This window comes from Calypte anna, chromosome Z, assembly GCF_003957555.1.
Source record: "Calypte anna isolate BGI_N300 chromosome Z, bCalAnn1_v1.p, whole genome shotgun sequence".
Taxonomy (NCBI): Eukaryota; Metazoa; Chordata; class Aves; order Apodiformes; family Trochilidae; genus Calypte; species Calypte anna.
This window is the reverse complement of record NC_044274.1, coordinates 64,823,180-64,844,277: the sequence shown is the minus strand read 5'-3', so window position 1 is coordinate 64,844,277 and position 21,098 is coordinate 64,823,180. Positions and strand designations below refer to the sequence as shown.

Genomic DNA, 21,098 nt, shown 5'->3' with positions numbered 1-21,098 from the left:
CTCTGCTGGTGAGTGAGTCTTTTCTATGTATTTTCCCCTCAAAAGAAGTAATTTTCATGTGTCTTTGGAGAAGGATCTTGATGCTCTTGGTAGTGCAGGTGGGAAGGTGAAGGTTATTCTTCCCCCTTGGTGCCCCATTAGATCACCAGACCTGTAATCCCCATTCCTCAGGGACTGGATCACTGGTTTTGAGCTCTGGATTTTGGAGTGATTGGGTGGCAGTGCTGAAAAGGCTGCTTGCCTTTAATCATAAACCTGACACTACTGGGCTGCATTAAAAAACACCAATATGATTAGTAAAAAAACCTAGGACACAGAAGTCTTGCCCTTGCACCCAAACCTGGGGAAGCTGGTCTACTCACACACAAGCTTCTCCAAATATACAGCAGGATTACACAAATCAAGTCCAACACCATGCCACCTTTTCCTTATCCTCTGGAGCTCATCCTTTGGCAGAAAAATCACTGTAGCTGTCAGAACTCTCAGGCAGAGCAAGGCCACCCTGGCCCATCACCCCAGAGGTGTTTCTCAGTGGTCTCTGGCTGCACATAATCTCCTTTAGCAACAGAACAGCTTTCAGCCCAGGTCCTTCTGCCTCAGCTTCCCAAGATCCCTATTTCTGTAATGCAAAGGGCCAGTGGTCAGCCATGTGGCCCTCCTTGGGGTCCTCCTGGGCATCTAGTTGTAGAGCAGAAAGGACCAAGGCAGACCATTGCTTACTGCACCATTTCAGAGGGAGCTGTAGCCTCTTGCCTGGAGACTCTGATTCAGAACTTGGTTTCCCCTTGAGAGATTTATACCAAAGTACAGTAAGCTCTTTCTGGAAGCACTACACCTGAGGTACGTGGCTTCCAAGGCACACACAAGCTTGGGAGCCCCACCTCATCACCCACCTCAACAGCACCAAGGTGCACAATGACCTGGTTATCTTGTGCACCAGGCAGTTTCTTCCACTACTTTATTTCCTACTGGAATGGCTGGAAACTTCCATGCATTTTTGCATTGTTTTCTTTTGTCGTTTCCATCTCAGGGTATCCCTGACATTTATCTCTTCACACCACTCAGTCAAAACTCAGTCAAGTTTTAAAACTTGAGTCTTTCCTCTCTTTCACAGCATACTCTGATACTGAACTATCCTAAAGCTCTCTTCCTGTAGTCTGCTACCCTCAGAGCACAGGAATACTGCTTTCTTACAACAGTTGTCCATCAGTGCTGCTTTTCACTGTCAAGATAAAATCCCAGGACCCTTGCACATTAGTGGCAAACTTCTAATGCAAAGCTTGATTTTTAATGATAGAACTACAGACATAGCAGAGAAGGCAAATCACCCAGAAAAGCACTAGCAAAGTAGTTCTTTACAAAATAAAAGCTTTTCTGAGACAACACTTGTACAGAAAGTCTAGACAGTACCACCCTACCCTCCCCACATGCAGACACAGTACCTAATACCAGGCAAATGGTGGTAGTGTCAGGTGTCTGCCCTACCCTTACATCAGATACAATGAATAATACACAAGCAATGCAAAATAGCTGTTTCATTCTGTTCCTACTTACTTGAGACTGCACTGAATGCATTACCTTATCTCTAGCTGAATGCAACACATCTGCCCAAAGCCATCACTGAACACTGAATTAAATTTCCTTGGCAGTAATATTATTATACATACAGCATGTTTATCTAGTGCTGTCTTTCCTATTTTCTATCTTAAGTGTCTTGAAAATGTAAAAGCAATTCAATTTGCTGCCTACTCAAATACTTTCTAGCAAACAATCTAATGGGTCAAACGGAAAAATGGCAATTCTGTTCTCCTTTGTCAGTCCCCTTCTGACAAAAAGCAAACACCCCACATAACAAAACCAAGACATTCAAACAGCATGCCACATCAGCAGAAATTTTACTTTGACATCCTTCTAAATTCCTTATAGCATAATTACAAATACAGCAAAATTTATACACTTTTATTATTTTTGAGACAGCATCTTGCACAGGCAGAGCATAATTAAAAGCAGTGCAGCTCTTAACAACAAATGCAGCCACATAGCATCATGTTTGTACAACACTCTTGAGGGAAAATTGCTGCAGACCTGATGGCTGAGAGTCTTTCAAAGCAGTTATTAAACAGGGAGAAAAAACAAATAAAGCAGATGAAAATTACCTATATGACTTCATTCACTTGACCTTTAATAAAGCTCCAACAAGACACCTGATGCCTAGGAGATATGTATACACGCAGGATCTGTATGCAATGGGATTAGCAGACCTGGACACCCTATAAAAAGTATGGTGCTGTCAGAAAGCTCTGGTGTTAGCCTTGGGATCCTGAGTCCAGCTCTCCCAGTCCCCAGCTGGCTGGGAGGAGGCTTTTACACCAGGCAGTGCTGTGCTCCTCCATTAAAGGTGGCCTCAGAAGCACAGTTTCTCAGACATCAGCCCTGGACAAAAAGCCTGCAGCAGCCTATTGCATCTCCAAACTGAGCTCTGTGCAAGGTGAACAACCCTCACAAAACCCACAGGTTCACCCACACAAAAGCCCCAGGTTCTCTGCACAGTCAGGATGTCACCACCTATCACTTGCTAGCCCAGGGCTACCAAATGCTGCCTTAACTTTGCAGTCATATAGTACCATCATACCCTTCAATCCCTCTGCACCAGCCTAGTCCCAAAACCATGGCAATGAATATCAGTGGGGGCCAAGGCAAAACTGAATCTGAATAAAGACTCCAGCTCTCTTTGCCACACAAGTCCCAAGAGGCACACACAGATGCTCCTCCACTGAGAGCCAATGAAGTCCTTATTGTGGATGGGAAAGGCAATATGCAGTGGTCAACCCAATTTCTTCTGAAGAGCTACAATCTACCAAAAACACAAGAAGGGAAAAAAAAAGACTGCCACCTCCCTTGGAACACATCAATGAAGATCACTGCCCAGTAGCCATAAGCAGTGGAAAAAAAGACATTTGTTGAAAAGTGGCTATAAAGTAATATTAAAATTTACCCTAGCTGTGCCAGAAGGAAGGAAAAAACTGTCTTCCAACACTGCACAGTGTAGGCAAGTAGCGAAATTCACAGGTAGAGGCAGCTAAGGAGATACTGAAGAGATGATGTTTAGGTGTGTTTACTCAAGTTTTTTCTTTTTAACTGTGGTAGGACAGTTGGTAGTGCATCAAGATCAATGAAGTAAAACACAGAGCAATTTGCTCTGCTCTTATCTTGTTAAAAAGCATATTTCTGATCTGAATCTCACAGCCACAAGCAAGCCATTGACATCAGGGTATGGCCACATGAGGAACAGCTGCAAGGGGGGGCAAATCATCACCTTCCACTGACAGGGAAAGAGAGACTTCTACTGGAGAAGGAAAATGTACCATTGAGCCCAAAGGGCAAGCCCTGAGATTGTAAAATGCACACACACATGCTGGATTCATACCTCTTTGATCCATAACACTGACTGAAGTGGTTTCAGGTTTTTACTTCCCTCATCTTAATCTTCACAGTATCACCCCATGCAAACACTTCTGCACCAGTTAAATTGTTTGTAAACTGAGCTAATCAAACACAGCCCAATGGTTTAATCAGTATCTAGGAAGACGGTAGAGGTGAAGAGAGTTTTAGAGATGCCTGAGTGGAAAGAGGTCACTTAGCTTTAGAGAGTTAACATCCAACAGGAAAGTATTGAATATTAGCACACACAGAGAATTAAATGGCGATGGTTAATAGTGCATGTCTTTGCTTTATGGCTCCAAGCTGCTATTTCTCCTTGACTCCTGGCTAGACAAACACAAATTTTAAGCATCTTTATGAAGACTGTTCAAATTCATACAGCAAACACAGTGCATCAAAGTAGACACAGCATATTGGAAAGAGCTCAATTTAAGTGCAGAATGTTTCTTGCAAATAAAGGACCAGGTGAATAACAACCCCTCCATATAAATTGCCTGATGCTGTATTACAGTAATGCTCCACTATCTTGTGGAGCCATCTAAAACATGAGTTACTTGTGATGCTGAATATAATGTATTCCCTTGCAGTCCAAAATAAATTGCAAACCCAAATTTACAATTTTTTTTTCTCTTCCAATCTTCGTTTTTTTCATTCATGTATATGCATTACTAAGAAGGAATGCTGTACATTCCCATAATGAAACCTACCTCGTTATTTTGAAATATATTATCAAACCAGACAAAAAAAGCTTGCTGATGGGGAAGCAGTCACAAACAAAAAATTTGGAAAAAATACAGGGAAAAAAATGCACATAATTTAATTATCTACTTGCATTTCCAAGCAATAATTGACTAGTACTCCTATTTCTGGGAGGACCTGTGTTTTGCTGGATTGCACCATAAGATCTGTTATAAGACTGAGCCCTTTGGCTACTCCTGGTAAGACAAAGGGGAAAAAAATGTCTACATGTCTGGATCTATATATCCTGCATAAATAATTTTCTGGCTTTCTTCACTCACTTCCACAATAAACACTTTTGCTCCCTCAAACCAAGACAGATCTATAAAATCGAAATATCTGACCCAACTGTTCCTAGCCATAAAATCTTCATTAGCTGCCAGTATTCCAATCAAGTCACACTGTCTCTTCAGCATCCAGCAATGTGCCCAGACCCTAGGCTGAAGTCTGGCACCAGGTCAGGCAAGGTGGGTGGAGTCCCACATTGCTTGTTTAATTCATAATATTCTGTTCAGCATAAATATGCCATTTAAGGGGTTCTTTGCTGTATCTTGCTATGAAGAGAAACTCTGGGAAGAAAACAGGATTTAACTGAAAGAGGTTTTGGACACAGGTTAGTTGCATTGGGTTTTTTTGCATGCCTTGACTTGAGGTCATGAGCTTTAAACTGGTAAGGAGAAAATACATTGGCATGTAATTTGAAATCTAGAAGAAATATAGATTATTAGCTGGTATACTTAAAATTCATTGATTTGTTATTAGGATGACACTTCTTCTTAACTGGTTCAGTTCCACAACAGTTATCTGTATTTTTGGAAATAAGAAACAGAAAAGGCAAATGTAAATGGTTTAGAATTAAGTCATTAACACTCATCACATTCTCTGAAATTGCCAGCATTCGCACATCTGGCACAGACTATTCCAAGCACTTCACAGAATGATTTCAATTGTAGTTTACCAATTGCACAATAAATGTTTGCCTCTTGGGTCAAAAAAATTTAACAAGTCTATGAGTAATAGCTCAGTTTTTAAAAAGGCAATAAAGAAATAAAAAAGAAGCCAGAGAAAAGAAAGAAAGACAAAGCTAGAAGACAGTACAGAATTTAAATTTCAGACAGGAAATACTCACTTTGTTACTTATACATGGGAAAAAAAAAAGTATAAAAAAAGCTTACAGTTACAGTAAATCTCAGCAGGGCAGGGACACCTTCCACTGGATCAGGCTGCTTCAAGCCCCATCCAGCCTGGCCTTGAACACTTCCAGGGAGCGGGCATCCACAGTTTCCCTGGGAAACCTGTGCCAGTGTCTCACCACCCTCACAAGAAAGATTTTCTTCCTAATATTGCATCTAAATCTCCCCTCTTCCAATTTAAAGCCATTCCCCCATGTCCTATCACTACACGTCCCTGTAAAAAAAATCCCTCCCCAGCTTTTGTGCTGCCATTTCAGGTTCTGCAAGGTGCTCTATGGTCTCCCTGGAGCCTTCTCTTCCCCAGGTCTAAAAACCCCAACTCTCTCAGCCTGCCTTCAGAGGAGAGGTGCTCCAGCCCTGTGATCATCTTTGTGGCCCTGCTCTGGACTTGCTCCAAAGGCTCCATGTCCTTCTTATGAAAGAGAAACCATTCAATTGAACAAGTATTTTGGCATCTTCTGCGCAAAACTGCCTCAACATCAAAACACAAAATCTCAGAGATTAAATAAAAGCTCCAGCTTCTACATTTTGAGAGTAATTCATTAATTTTGTTCCATCCTGCAATATTTTGCAAATTCTAAGCTATGACATTTGGAGTGTTACCAGCTAAAATATGCTGGCTCCTTATGGTGTGTTGCAGCAGATTCTACAAACTATCACGATGCAATGAGGGTTTTCTCTACAGCTTCAGGACAACACTTAGCAGAGAGACAAATACATCCTCTTTCTCCATATGCAGACTCAGATACACCAGAAGTATAGGAATTGTGGTCTGTGGCTTCAGGTTTAAGGAGAGGAAACAAATAGAAAGTTAATAAAACACTGCAACGCCAAATGCATATTAAAAGATCATCTTTCCCTAATTTTGGCTGTCATTCTGGAAGCTGGCTGTACACTACTATTTGGAAACACCCAGCTACATCCCAGATAAGGTGTCGGTACTGTATGCTGTTAAAAAAAAAGGGAGGAAGTTTCTCACTTTCTGAGTGCCTTCCTCCAGTAGGACAACTTCTAGAGAGATATTAGTGCCAGGACAATGACAAAGCTGAACATATGCCAATGGAAAAGGTTTCCCATTTCACCACAGAGTTGTCTTCTTCAAGCTGTGAACATCCCTCCATGCAGCCCTTCATACATTACTCTGGTTACCTTCCTCTGGGTTACAAAGTGATTTGCTGTAGCCACCAACTTCAGGCAGGCAACTGTTCTCCCCCCCTCTCTGTATCTCCTCTTAAAAAAAAAACTGGGTTTCTGTTTGTCTTACTTAAACCTGTTGGGAAATGCCCATTATACTCTGATTCTACAAAAAAACTCCTTCCAGCTCCTCTCTCCCTCCAGAGAGACACTCCTTTAGTGCCATTGTGAGGACTTCCCATGGCAGCATCCTCGCAGGTTATCCCAGAGCTTTGTGAGCCTTTTCCTTAGAGAGCACATTTTGATGCCTGGCCCTGACTTTCACTCCAACTGAAAATTATTGATTCTTTTCCCATCCACCTTGGTCATGAAGCAAAATTACTCCCTTCTTTGCTTCAGATTTTTTTTTATTTTTTTTTTTTTCTAAAAAAGAAAAATGGCCCAAAACTTGCAAGCCACCTTATAATTTCAGCATTTCCCTGATGTTAGAAAGGAGCAGAGCCCTGCCTTTTACACATCACACCTTTTCACCTCCAGCCCAGATCTCCAGCCCCCTGAGACAATTTTGAAACATAACTCTGTGCTCCCACACCTTTGTGGCTCTTCTGGCCCTGTGCTCCAGGCAGGTGCAATAAGGAGGCAGCTGCATTATTCCTTCCTCTGTATCGCTTAGGAAAATGCTGAATAGGATAGGGAGTAGGACAGACCCCAGACAAATCACAGCTCCCTCACCCCTTAAGTCACATACCATGCCTGTGAGACCTATCTTTTCTCCCATCTGACAATAGAATAGAGTAGAATGTGTTTAACAATTACGTACAGTAATAATAACATATATACTATGTAAATATGGAAGATTATATTTAATATACCAAAACCTGCAGATTGCACAATAATATAATTCAAAATTTGTTATATTTATATGTAGACAATTATTACATATGTAATATGTACATATGTATAATACATATGTGTACATAAGTGAGCATAATTCCCTATCTGTGTATTAATCCTGGTTTTATATAACACATCTTTACATATTTGTAAAATATAACAGCAGTTATTTTGGGTCACTAGTGGGCAAACTCCTCAGAGATTTCCCAAAACAGCTTGTAAACCACAGCCCTTGACCTTGCAGAAATTTACACCCACATAATGAATGGTTGGGTTCTGTGGAGGCATACCAGAAACTCAGCCTTTTGGGCTGGAGGCGTGTGTGAAGGGGCAGGGGACACACTTGACCCTGGCAGCCGAAACAGCAGGACCCAGCAAATAGTTTTACCAATGGCAGGTTCCTTGTCAGCAGGCCAGCACAGCTCCACATATGGGAAAGAACTGCTTCAAAATGCTGCTGTCTCCAACACTGAAGATGACAGATCAGCAGCCTGGGATCCTACAGAGGGTGCCGTGTCTGGCTCTTTGCCATTTTACAGCTTTCCACTGGAGATTTCCATTTAAGACAGAATTCTAATCCATCCCTTGTTCCAGTTAGGTTTATTCTGCCTGATACACCAGCCAACATCTTTAAGGCAGGTTGGGCTAATCCACTGTATGGTACCACCACAGGTCATTTAGAGGCACTGAAAGAATTTCAGTGTAAACTACTAAATCACCACAGGTTTTTCTTTTCTTCAACCTTAAGCCACAACAGAACAGCTGATGAAATTTGGAATGACTAAATTCAGTTGCTGGCAGCTTTACACATGCTTGCTGCAGAAGATAATCATATCATGGGCCCTTTCCTGTCTATTTGTCTCATTACAGGTGTTCATAAGCCAAAGGACTAAACAGTAAAGCTTTCAAATGCCTGGATGTTTGCTCACTGCTATATGTTAGTGGGGTTTTTTTAATTATTCTCAGTTTGTTTGGGTTTTTTTCGCCTGATTGTCCACACTGAACAAATACACTCATTTTACTGAAGATTGCAAAGGAAAATGATAGCACAACCATATAAAAATGCACGGGAAAAGTAATGAAATAAAGCTGGACTGAAAAGGGAAGAAGCACCTCTTCCTTTGTCTCTTCCAATTGTCTTAGGTACTATTTGTAAACCATATATGTAAAATATTCTAGGTACAGGGACCGTTTTCATATAATAATTACTTTGAATCTTGCTGTGGAAATAGAAACTTACAGAAGATCACAGTGCTCACTCTGTGAATTCCATGAATCTAGTCCTGTGATTTCGCACTTACAGGAAAACTTTTGTTCCTGTAACTTTTCACAGCACTCAAACCCTAAGATGCCCGAGTCCAGCAGGATTCATGTGACATCTCTGAGCTAACTACAGACAAGTGAACAAAAGTTTGCATATCCTGCCTGTAGCTGAACAATAAATAGAAAAAGGGAACGGAGCAGTATGAAGGAACTCTCCAGCAATATAAGGACTGTGATAAAAATTGTCAGACCAGAAAATGTAGAAACACCTAAAATTTACAATAGCTCCCAGACCATGAAAAATAACTTCCTTCTTGGCATAGGTATCACAGAAGAGGTATCCAAAGCTAAAGCTAAATCCAAGACCTAGGATCTTTTCCCAAACCCTCCTCCAAAGAAAACATAATACTGAAATTATTTGCTGATATCCCATCTATGCATGTATGACTGAGGCTAAATTATAGCACACTCTCACCATGCTGCAGGCATCTGTTCTTTCATTTCTGTTTCCATTTGACTGCCTAAGTCTGGACATTCATATCAACAAGACCTTTTATTTACTTTAGGGCCCAGAACTACAAAACCAGAAAAATGCAGGCCATCAGTGGCCAGCCAAGGGTCTCATTAGGGGATCTATGCAGTGTACCCATTACCATGGAAACGAGAGAGGGCTGGCATGCTGCATTTTTTGTCTTGCAAGAGAATTCACCAGCCTTGCCAGTAAATAAAGTTCATAAATCAATAAATCAGAGCCAAGATCAAGTAACTGAAGACGAAGCAGTCATGCTCCATGGGTCGTCTTCATAATTAATAGTACTAAGCTACAAGTCTTCCAAGTTCCTTTGAGCTATTATGCAGATCCATCATGGAAACATTTGACTCAGACTAACACTCCTTTTTTAATATTTTCCCCAGAAACTTAATCAGAAAAGCTGGTAAAACATGCACTATTTTAAGTGACTAACCTTCATCTCACCCCAATTCACTTTGCGGGAAGGTGTGCAGCAATAACCTTGGACAGCAGAGCCTTGTGTTCAGCTAGTTACACCTGAATTACCAGATACATAACAACCCTCAAGAGGACTAATTGCCATACACATTTCTGTGAAGTGCCTTACAAACAGAGGTTAATTTTCACGCCACCTCTATGAGCTGTACACGGATGGGTTATCACTCCCAGGGTGCAGATGCAGAAAAACCGGCAGCGTGGAAGTGAGTGCTGAGGCTGGGATTACAGGTCTGCCCACAGCTGAGAACTTCAGACCTCCTCTGTCTGCATTCTATAACTGAGGGGAGGGAAGCAGACAAGCATAAAGCTGGGAGATTGAAAATAGCGAAACATGTCCCTACTGAAAATCTGAAGGTCTCTGAGGAGCTGGAGTGCATGTTAGCCCATTCAAATGTGCACCAAGGTGATGTTCCATGGCCACTGGACAAAGGTGTACCTGGCAACTGACAGGTATGAATTGCTAACAAAGCAAACTGCTACCACTCTGGGTACCCTGTGACTCTACACCTGTTATCGTTGTGTGAATTCAGCAGAACTGTGCTGGGCTTTTGAAACTTCCAGTAAGTTATAGGAAACTCCCTAGCATAGTATGGAGACTACCAGTGCATGAATGCGTCAGTACAGGAGCAACATCAGTATGTATTTGCTTTAAAATAAACAAAACGAAACAAAGCAAAGCACCAGCTTGCTAACAGTGGTTAGGGAAGTACTTGAGCTGTTACAGCTTTTCCACAAGTTTTAGGTTACCTCCTGAAAACCCAGCTATTTTAGTGGCATACAAAGACAACTTGTGTTACAATCTTGAGATGAGCTACTGCCAATATCAGAAAGAGTAAGTCCACTGCATACCTCTCTCACAACCGGCTTAACACTGCATGTAAGGCCATCTATCACTCCCTGAATACTTTCTGTTAATACTCAGTTCACATAGGATCCTTTTGCAAATTCTTACCTCTTTATTACTCGTTTGGGTGCAACATTTTTCAACTATCAACCTGTTTTTTTAGTTCATCTACAAAGGATTTCAAAGACCTAATAAACTTGAGCACAAGGCTGAAAAGGAGCTTTGTGCTGAAAGATTAGAAAGGAGAGGAGCTGTGGGTATCAGTTAGCCAGGTCGTGTGCCAGATTTAGCACAGGACAGCAGGTGAGTGGACAAACCCTGTGACTTCTGACTTTCAACTTTTGTGTGGCTTCAGAAGTGGGCAAAAATATGTTTAGGCAAGCCTGAAAGATCAGCCGGGAACAACTGGCAGACCTGACCTGCAAGACAATTTTACACATCTCCTGGTAATATCAGACAGTTGGAAGCTGTCTGAACTGATGCACGTGTGCTGTGAGGCAGGCGTGCAGCCCCAGCATGGAGCTGCTGAGGTTATCAGGTTGATTGCAGTGCCACATGAGTACAGCCCTGTCAGTGTGATCTCCAAAATACCTGGGGAGTAAGAGAAGCAGTCATGAAGGGAAACAGGAACTGGTCACTCCTGACCCAAAAAACCCCCTTTCAGGGTTATGCTGTTTAAAGAAGAAAAAAAAAAAAAAAAAAAGGAAAAAAAAAAAAAAAAGAAAAAAAAAAAAAGAAAAAAAAGAAAAAAAAAAAGTTAAGAAAAACAAGCCTAGTCCCTAACCAGAAAAGCTGTTATCCAGAACACAGCAAAGGGTTGTAATAATTTGATTTATGCAGATTCTTCCTACTGCTCACAAGCACACTAAGGGCTTGGTCCCACTAATTTTCAACAGAAAAATGGAAACCATTACTGTCCCCAGCAGTTCAGGGAGAGGTCTTAGCACCTATCACAGTTTGAGCACTGCTTGCTGAGGATGTATTTCTGAGAGGATAGAAGGGGAATGGCAGAGAAGTCAGGCAAAAGCAAACTTTGTGTATTCACAACTCAAACGTAAGAAGGCAGACATAGACGAGGAGTTCATTTTTACCTGGTGCATTGCTTTGTTCCTTTGACAGATCTTCATTCACTCAAGTGGAAAACAGCCTCACTCTACATCGAGCACTGCTGAGCTGTGCTCAGGGGATATTTATAACCACCAACACTGTAGGTGGAAGGTGAGTTTTAATGTATGGTTAGTTGTTTCTTTGGCTGGGAAGCAGCTCTGTTTCTGAGACTGACAGAATTAAATCGTGGAAGGCTCACCGTATCTCTCCCCACCGTTTTTTTCACTCTTTTCCTTTGCACTTAACCATCTTTTCCAAGCTTGTTCCATAGTTTTCTGGCTTCCCTTATTGCCCCCGCCTCGTCTCTGTGACAAGTTTGCCAGGGTCTGCTTTCCCCAGCGCGCACCCCGCTGCCTGCTGGGGCTGGCAACCAGACGGACCCTCCGGAGATCCCCTGCCCTCCCACGGAGATGCCGGGGTGGGCGGCTCAGCCGCAGAGGGGCTCAAACCTCACTATCAGTCACTGTCCTTCTGCCCTTCGGGGTTCCCACACCACTGACCCCCTCCTACCTCTCTCTCCTGAGGGTGGGGCGGGCAAGGGGACAGGAAGGGTCTAATTTCTGCTTGCAAGAGGATGCAACGGGGGCTGGAGTGGTCAAGCCCACGTCGGAGGTCATCCCTATGTCTCGGTTTGCCTCGACCCCCGACCCCCAGGCACTCCTGTCCTCCTGTGCAGCACGGGGGTGGGAGCACACCCGCAACGGTGAACCGCACAGCCTATGGGCTGGGGTGGTCGGGCAGAAGGGTCGGGGTGGCAAAGTCTATGTATCTGTCCGGATAAGCTTCTTCCCGAAGAGCCCTGAGCTCGGCACAAAGAGCGAACGGGGGAGCATCCCCCGCCCCCCCGGCGGGCAGCGCTGTATGCACGCACACACACGCATGCACACGCATGCACAGACGCAGCCATAAACGCGTGCACACACGCACACACACATGCAGGCGCACAGACGCATGCACACACACACGCACACACACACACATGTGCACACACGCACGCAGGTACACGCACGCACACACCGGGTGCAGCCGGCGGGTCACGTACCTGCAGGTGCCGGTCGGAAGGAGGCCGTGCAATATCGGCTGTATTGCATGGGGGGGGATTACCGTGATAGCGCTTGGGGGCGGGGGGTGCCGGGCTCCCTCCCCCTCCTCCTCCCTCTCCTCCGCCCCCGCCGCTCTCGGCTCTGCCCTGCGCGCTGGGCTCGGATCCGGTGAGGAGGCGGCGGCGGGCCCGCCGGCTGTCAGCGGCCGGAAACCGGCGCCGGTCACACACACACACCGCAGGAAGTGTGCAAGGGCACGCGCACCGCAGGAAGTGAGTGTGCACGGGCACACACCCCCGCCCCACAGCACACACCCCCCTGGACGGACGGGGCGGGGAGGGAGTTGCCGAAGCCTGCCCCGAGGGTGGAGGAGGGGGGGGCAGCGGGGGGCAGCGGGGCAGGAGACCCCTCGGGTGATGGTGGTGGAGGGTGGGCAGCTCTGCCCCACGGGAGGAGGCAGAGCCCCTGTGCCCGCAATGCCACGGGAAGGAGCCGCTACCTGGGGAAAAACGGGGAGAAATGCCCCACGCAACACACGGGTTGTCCCGGCAGTGCCAAGGAACACATTCTGGGGTGACAGAAAATGCTGTAGTTTGAAGCATCCTGACCAAGGTCTACTGAGTTACGCCAGCCGAGTTACCGAGTTACCCTGAGTAGCTGTGTCCAACTGCTCGGTCTCAGTTGTCTTCTGCAGACCTGGAGATACACAGTTTACTGCGTTTTTGTTTTTTGTCTTTGTTTTTTTAAATAGAATCACGGTATCATAGAATCAGTGATATTGTAAAAGACCTTTAAAATCATCAAGTCCAACAGTTAACCCAGCACTGCCACTGCAAAACCACGTCCGTCGGCAGCACATCTACACCTCCAGGGATGGTGACTCCACCTCTTCCCTGAGCAGGCTCTTCCAGTGCCTGACAACCTCTTTCAGTGAAGAAATTATTCCTAACATCCAATCTAAACCTCCCCTGGTGCAATTTGAGGCCATTTTCTCTAATCATATCAACTGTTATTTGGGAGACAATCCCCCCCTTCCTACAATCTCCTTTCAGGTAGTTGTAGAGAGCAATAAGCTCTCCATGCTGCCTCCTTTTCTCCAGGCTAAACAACCCCTGTTCCTTCAGATGTTTCTCCTAAGACTTGTGCTCCAGGCCCTTCACCAACTTCATTGCCCTCCTCTGGACTTGCTCCAGCACCCTATTTCCCTGCTGGTAGTCAGATAGTAAGTACAACTTCTTGTTTTTGTTACTTCTATATGGTTTACACACATCTGTGCTCATATATGTGCACTCCTCCCATGTCTGGATATTAGGCAATAAAAACTGTGATTTATCCGTTGTGAAAAATGCAGCTTTCTTGATTGTTTGCCACGAGAGATCTCAACAGTAACATCACTTATGTTAGGATTTCTTTGCAATTAATCATGGGAGGGCTCACCATGTGCTTGCAGCATTTTCTCTGGGTGTTGGTTCTCCCATAAGGAGCAAGGCGCGTGCCAAAGCAAACTCGGCTTGTCTCCTCTTCTGAGCCTTTTCCCCTGCCTTGTTGCATCACTCCAGAAGGAGACAGGCCTGGATGCTGCTGGGGGAGAATCAGCCTTCCAAGCCGGCTGCTTCATGCCCCAGAGGTTTCCTTTCCTCATGTTTCTTATGCCAACATTTGCAAAACTTGACTGGGCTAACACATGCTACAAGCTATGATGGCAACAATGCTTACGCAAGAGTATAATGCAGGCAATCTGGAAGTGTGGCTGTGCCAAAAATAATGCTCTTTCTGGGTCTGCCTGTGAATTTGGTAGCAGCTTTAACTTCACCTGGGGAAAATTGCCATCCCTGTAAGATATCACTGTCATGTCACTGCAGCTCAGTGGAGATCTTTAATGCTTTAAAAACAAGTGTTCAGTGTTAGACTTCTAAAGACAAAGAATCCTAAATGGGACTGTCCTGCCTCAGAGCTGCCAAGGGACTGCTGCAGTGAGGGGGTGTTAAACCTGGTTGTTTCTCCTCAGCTGGCATTACACACATCAGCATAAAAGAGTCTCTGACTCTTGGCATGGACACCTGCCTCAGGTGCTGAGCATCTCTTCATAGATGGTCCACATCCTCAGATGAGACAGCAGCATCCTGCAGTGGGATGAGGAAGAAGGTATATCACATCCTCATCCCAGACCTAATATAATCTTTCTTCTGTGACCTCAGGCAACTCCATAATCTCTGTTGATCCATCTGTGCTATGACCATTCATCTGCACCATCAGGCTGCATGATGAGGAGGAATTTGCTCGTTCCAGGCACCAGTGCCAGGAAAACTACTGCTCGTGGTGCTCAGCAGAAGCTCATGCTCTCCCCTCCTGGACCTGCCAGATTACCTGCTATCCTCTTAACACCAATGCCAACAGCAGTCTAAAAGCAGTGGACAAAGACAAAAGCATCCCTGATCCCACAAGAACTGAGCTTTTTGCAGGAAAGCTACTCACTGTAGCTGCCAGACAGAGAGAGGAATCGCTGCCCTCCTGTCTGCTTGAAGAGTGGTCCAATGATCATAGAATATAGGTAGATGATCATACAGCTACATCAGAGCACAGATGCCTTCATCTCATAGAAGACATGCAGACACCTCATGACTGCATAGCTTTGTTGTGAAGCCCCTCAGCTTCTTCAGCATCCCTCCAGCACTGGGTAGTTCCAGTAGTAACAGATCAGAGCTTAGTCTTTTCCCAGAGACATTATCTGTGAGAAGAGACAGGTGCCAACTCACATCAGTGTCACAGGTCTTTATCCCAGTTGTGCCAGACTGGCAGGTGAGCTGGGATTCATGCTGGAAGTTTGTTTTTGCTGCCCAGGTCTGCCCTGTGTTTGACCCAGGAAGGAAGGAAGCAATGGATGAGTCACATCCCTGCAGTTTGTGCCTGGCTGTCCCTACTTGCTCCTGCCCAGTTGGGCAAGGTGTGCCAGCACACACATATGGTCTCCATCAGCCTCCACCATCAGTCATGAGCCTGACCTTGTGCCAGAAGTTTTGCCAGCTGAAACACCAAGGTAAAATAGCACTCCTACTCTGGGAAGTGCTGAACAGCATCTCTGGGAGGGAGATGGGGGCCATCAGAAAATAATCCTGATTTTAGCAGAAGGTTGGTCATATACTAAGGACCTTCCACAAGAGCTCTAGAATGAGAGGGAAAGATGAGAAAGGCCACACGTAGGTTTTAATTAGGACTGGCTGGATTACAGGAAGGATCAGGCCACTGCCACACCTGCTTTTGCCACTGCTTTTGCATCATTTCACTGCAGGTTCCCACTGGTGTGTGCCCTCCAAGGCCTGCTGTTAACAAACCAGTGTCTTACCACAGTAGGAATGCTGTGTTTTTCAAAGGTACGTTCCCTAGAGGAACACATGCCCAGCCAAACTAACTCCTGCAGAGCAAGAAGTTAAGCTAGAACCACTTTCCAATCAGAAAAATGCCTCACACAGCCAGTAGCTTACTGAGAAAAAGGCAGCCCCTTGAGACAGTGTGAACTGAAGGAAATGCCTTTTTTCAGACTACATTTGATGTGAACCAAGCAAGATTTGACCACATCAGTCAGATGGAGCGTGGAGAGAGAAATTTTTGGAAAGTCCCAAAAGGTCCCACAAGAATTGCAGTTCTGCTGGCAGAACCTTGTGGTGGCCTTTCTCTTTACCTCTGTAAGAGGTCCTTCCTTTTGGCAGCCTGCCAGCATGCAGGCAGTCCACTGGATGTTCACTGTTAGTGCCTCCAGATGAGTCTAAGATAAAAGCAGAGAAAATCCAGGGAGCCAGCTTCCCAGCCCAAATGTCAATGTGCCAGCTTGAATCTCCCCTCCAATTCCTTTTAAGAGGACTAAATACAAGGTAGACCCATTCCGCGTTTGCTTACATGCTTCCCTGTATGAAAGGGCTTGGAGAAAAACAGGTACCTACAAGTCAGTATTAATGGGTGTGGGATACCAAATGAAGGGACAGGTCAACCCAGGTCCTGACATTCCTATCGACTTGTGGTCCCCTGAAACAAAGAACTATTTGCTGAGACAGGTGTGTGTAGCAGCAAGAGAATGTCTCAGATACTCAGAGAAACTTCTCCCTGAAACAAAAGCTCTCAGAAAGCGGGGGATTTAAACAAAGGGAAGACTGTTGAGGAGTACCAGAAGCCTATGTAACAGGCTTAAAGAGTTACAAGGATTAAGATGAAAAGGAATTTTGGGAGGTAGGAGAGAAAACATTATGCCACATGGCATGAAGCCAGCAAAACCTGCAGTACCTGGGGAAAAGGTTAAGGTAGCAGGGGGGAGATCATGACCACAGACCTAATTCAGACTTGTCCCCACACAAGGAATGTGTGTGCTAATTTACATAAAAAATGGGAACAAATGTACCAATAGTAAAATGATGTTGTAGTTTAGCAAGAATGTTCCAGAAGTGCTGAGTGCTGGAGCCAATAAATAGGGGCACACAATGAAGCACAGGGGCTCTTTCTCTCTCCACACCAAACACCCACCCTGGCAGGCCTAATGCTGGATCCAGGACTGGCATTGTCTCTATCTTTTCTTCTCCTATTCTTTCTGCTTCTCCTTTTTCCTTTCTAAAATCACTCTGTAATGCAAGGCCTGCCATGCTTTTACTGAAGTCACACAGCTGGAATATTCATGTATTAGTAATGCAAGGCATGTCATACTGCTTGCCATAGTTTGCTATACACAGAGCTGATTATCATTAATCCAGTTAATACACTGTGGGAAATTAATAAATGTTTGTGCATGGACTTCTGAACTTGTCTGTCGCTTGTCTCACAACAAGACTCTGTTGTTGGGGATTTATAAATCTAAATCTCTTGTCTCCCTCTTCTGAATGGGACATGGTAATAGGTTGGAAAAGTGTGGGGGGATCCCCTGGGGTGGCAGCAATACCCTGGAAGGACAGAGCAAAAAGTGGGTCTGCAGGGCAGGTACAGCTTCCAGACACCCAGCCATGAGGTCTGGAAGTCAAGGACAGTGAGGTGCAGGAAGTCCAGTGGCCTGCCTTGCATGCAGACAATGGGTGTGACAAGTTGAGGTGGGGTATTGCAACACTCTGGGGGTTAGGGAATAAGAGGACAGAGTCCTGCTCCCATGGTTTGTGTAGAGGACTTGCATCCCAAGTTTTCAGTAGCAGTGCAGTAGAGATACAAGGGTGTGGGCAGGACAAGAATGAAAATTGTCAAGCAGGCTGAGAGCACTTCTGTGGACAACAACTGTCTGACAGTGTCAGGGAGTAAAACAAGGGACAGGGATTTTGTTATTGTGAAATTCTTTGAAAAACTGGTAATAAAGAGAACAGAATACAGGATTAAGATGTTTGTCTGTCAGTTTTGGGGTCTTTTTAGGTTTTCTATAGAAAACTTCGGAAGTTTACTCTTTGAAATGTTGATTTGTTTACCAGGGCATGGCAACACAGCACCACAGCACAATCCATTTGCTTAAGAGTGATCCTTAGAAATGAAGAGCAACAAAGCAATTTGCCCCTCACATACGCTCGTTACTAAAGGAAAGTTTTTTTAAAGCAGAGTTCTTGAATTAGCATTTCTGGAACATCTGTAATTAAATGTACACAATATTTCAAAGCAAACCACTTCTGGTTAATTCTTCCTTTACTTGCCTGCCTGCCCCAAAAATTACTTGTGTGGGCACAGAATGTTGCTGAATGATTCCTGTCACTTCTGGAGATGGTTTCAGGATGAATTCATCTTTGGTAGACCTGGTCCTTCTGCTCTGCCTGTCCTTCATCTCAGCATCTTGTTGCACCCTGCTCTACAGTATTTCAGTACTTGTAATGCTGTGCTTAACACTGGCCCTACATCCCTGCTCCATAGGTCAGAAAATAGGGCACAGAGAGTTGAAGGAATCCACAAGAGAGGAAGACATGCTCCCTTCTGGGTCAGTAGCATGGGACACAAGCCCACAGGGAACCTGATCTGAACATGGAGGTTAGAGGAGAGTGGTCCTGCTCTCCAGCTGCCTGCTTGCTATGGTTGCGTGTTGAAAACACTGTTCCACCTGGCTGGGGCAGGGCAGGTTGCACAAGACCTCGGGCAGATGTCTTTCAGGTCCTGTAGGAAACACCAGGCTGAATTAAAAGGTGTGATCCGGCAAGGAGTGTTCCAATCTTGTTCCTAAATAGAAGGCAGTGTGGGACAATTTGAGGAGCAGGGATGCAGCCACCACAATGCACTGCAAAGGCTTTGTCCTGTTCCAGTAATTAGTGATTAACAGGAGACTCTGCCCTTCTGAGGCTCTGTTTGGGGTTGTTCATCCCGGAGAAAAAAAGGGGAGACCTGATAGCAATTTTCCATTACCTGAAGGAGGATACAAGAAGGCTGGAGATGGACTGTTTTCAAGAGCTTACAGTGATAGGATGAGGGGCAATGGTTTTAAATTAGATAAGAGTAGATTTAGACTGGAGGTTAGGAAAAAGTTCTTTACCATGAGGATAGTGGAAAAATGGAACAGGTTGCCCAGGGAGGTAGTTGAGGCCCCATCCCTGGAGATATTCAAGGTAGAGCCTTGATGAGGCTCTGAGCAACATGATCTAGTTGAGGGTGACCCTGCTTACTGGAGGGGGGTTGGACTGGATGACCTTTGGAGGTTCTTTCCAACCCAAATTATTCTATGACTCTAACCAGTAGGAATACAGAGAAAGGCATGTGAAGGTCAGTTGCCAGCATGTCTGTGCTACTTCACCAGAGGCCTAAAGTACCCTTGAAAATCCAGTCTGCGCTTTTTCAGAGTTTTCAACACACAACTGTACTTTTTATGAAATTCCTCTGGATTTTAACTTTTCTGATATGGCTTTAGAGAGTCCAAGAAGTCTCATTTTCAACTTTCATGACACTTTTACTACTCAGAGGAAGAAGTTTCAGTTGTTTTTCCTCATGGAAAGACAAATGAGATTGACAGCGTTCTCTGTGTAAATGAGAGAGAATATGAACTTCTGTAATACAGAAAAGCTTTTAATTTCTTAGTTTTTGCTTGGGCGACAGAGCTCTTACAAAAATGGTTTTGAAATGCGAAGAATGAGCTCCTTTCAGTATTGAAAATTATTTCTGCTTTAGACAAATAACTTGAATGTCTTACAGACAAAAAAAGACTGACCTGAAAAATAAAGAGTCAGAGAAAGCCTTGATCAACTGCATACAAGAAGTATTGTAGAGCTTCCCCAGAGCAGCCATCTGCAAGAAATGGTTGAGACAGAAAGGACAGGACTGTAATTCTCCATTTCCTCTTGCACTGGGTAGCAGCTCTCCATTTGTTTTGGGAAGACCCACAATAATATCAGAAACCCCCGGGTCTTGGTGTAACAGGATGTATGTGGGGCAACAAGGAGAGTGTCAGCTCTTGCATGACAGAAATACACAGGTAAAGCAGAGCACATTAAACAAAAAACAGAATAATGAATATGGCAAAAATGCATAATGACAGCTCAATAAGAAACCCACTTGAAAGAAAGCAGGGGACTTGGCAGTGTAAGAATGAGCTAATTATAGAATGGAGATTTGGCTGACACTAATGAGAACGTACTGTGGGTAATTTTTGTAGGTAGGGTAAGGACAATGGGCTGTTTCCTATGTCTAAGAAACCATGAACGCTTCGATCTCCAGCCTGTGACCTCGAGTTACTCCCTAATGTGCTCTACAACTCAGAGAGTGGCTGTAAAACAAAACTGGGACTTCCTTTTCACCCCCTTGCATAGGTAGCTCTAAGTTCATGTTCAGACAGATGATAGCACTTTTCTTACCACTGGTCTGTGAGGGCAAACTTGCTTTTTTAGAGGAGTTCACCCTTTAGCCGCCAAACTGTGGAGAGTGGGGAAAGCTTTGCAGTGACAGAACTGGACTGCTGCCGGGGCTTATTTTTTGGTTTCACCATAGAAATCCTGTCATAATTCCCAGTCCTTGGTGCAATTGCTCATCTATAGCAGGCTGACAACAATGTCTCATATGTGATGTTCTTGGAAGCTCTGCTTTACTTCAAAGAAAAGTAAATGACAGCAGCCAAAGTGGTAAACATGTAGATGGAGCATTATTTACTTAGGATATGTTCACAGGAACATTTTATTCCTCTGGCAAAGAAAATAAGCAAGTGTACCAGCTTCTGTTTCCTCTCAGCTTTGTGTAAGGCAATGGTGTAGTTCTTTTATGGCCTCATTTTTGGCCTTTAAAACATAGAAGTTTGAGAGACTTGATTTTCAGTGAATATATGTGACCTCAGACACTCTACTTTTATTGTAAGGTCTGGATCACAAAATTCCCCTATATCACATTTACTTGTTTAGCAGAAATAGCAAGCTCTTTGCTTACAAAGAAGTAGTTGAAAATGCCCTTCTGGACAAAATATTTTTATGGAGTATGAGTTACATTTCTAGGGAAAAAAATCTGGAAATTTA

The 21,098-nt window shown here is 44.4% G+C and overlaps 1 protein-coding gene across 1 annotated transcript in view; it reads right to left on the bottom strand.

Moving 5' to 3' along the window:
• KIAA1958 (KIAA1958 ortholog) overlaps nucleotides 1-12,739 on the bottom strand; it is a 52,879-nt gene extending 40,140 nt beyond the window's left edge. Inside the window, exon 1 of the mRNA XM_030467476.1 lies at nucleotides 12,666-12,739. The gene's annotated coding sequence lies outside the window, so the exon portion shown is untranslated. The remainder of the gene's footprint in view (nucleotides 1-12,665) is intronic.
• Between the last annotated feature and the right edge of the window lie 8,359 nt (nucleotides 12,740-21,098).